We start from the raw sequence: 886 nt of genomic DNA, 5'->3' as shown, positions 1-886 counted from the left end.
CAAGTCCAGATCTAGCTCTGGTTGTCCTTTTACTTTTTGTTGTTGTTTTGTTGTTGTTTGTCATGGGGCTTGAACTCCTGGCCTGGGTGCTAGCACTCTACCACTTGAGCCACTACACCACTTCCAGTTTCTGGTGGTACATTGGAGATAAGAGTCTCACAGACTTTCCTGCCCAGACTGGCTTTGAACCATAATCCTCAGCCTCCTGAGTAGTTAGGATGACAGGTGTGAGCCACCAGCACCTGGCTTTCCTTAGCCTCTACTTCTATGAAAGATCTGATCATCTATTTAGAGAAGTTGTTCTTGTTCTGTTTCTTATTACCTCAATTTTTCTTTTTTTTCTCAAAGCATTTTTCTCTACCTGATACCTTATTATTCATACATTCATTGGCTGGATAATTATCTGCGTTCTGCACTGGAAAGTGAGTCCCACAAAATATGCTTTGTTTGTCTCGCTCCATTTTGTGTGCTTAGCATCTAGAAGAGTGATTGGCACTTTGTTTTTTAAAGTAAGAATATTTACATTCCAAAATGCTCCCCAAGAAATATCTCTCCCAAACCAAGGAAAATAAATACTCAATTGAGTATCATATCTGTTCCCTTTTTTAAAAAGTCCATGTATCTACTCAGATAATATATTTTCATTGTACAAAACAAAAAGAAAATGTGAGTATACAAAATGATCATTAAATCACTGCAAATCACCACTAAGAGTTAGTGAAAATCCTTGCCAGTTATTTTTCTGTGCAAATATACTGAATACAAATTTTTATATAGGCCCCCATACTGCTTTTAATTTGTGGCTATTGTCTTTGCATCCTATTGTCAACCATCCTATGTCTACTCATCGTGTGTGTGTGTGTGTGTGTGTGTGTGTGTGTGTGTG

The sequence above is a fragment of the Dipodomys ordii genome, unplaced genomic scaffold (genome assembly GCF_000151885.1).
Source record: "Dipodomys ordii isolate 6190 unplaced genomic scaffold, Dord_2.0 Scaffold200, whole genome shotgun sequence".
Classification (NCBI taxonomy): domain Eukaryota; kingdom Metazoa; phylum Chordata; class Mammalia; order Rodentia; family Heteromyidae; genus Dipodomys; species Dipodomys ordii.
The sequence above is the reverse complement of the archived record's forward strand: the minus strand, read 5'-3'. Positions refer to the sequence as shown.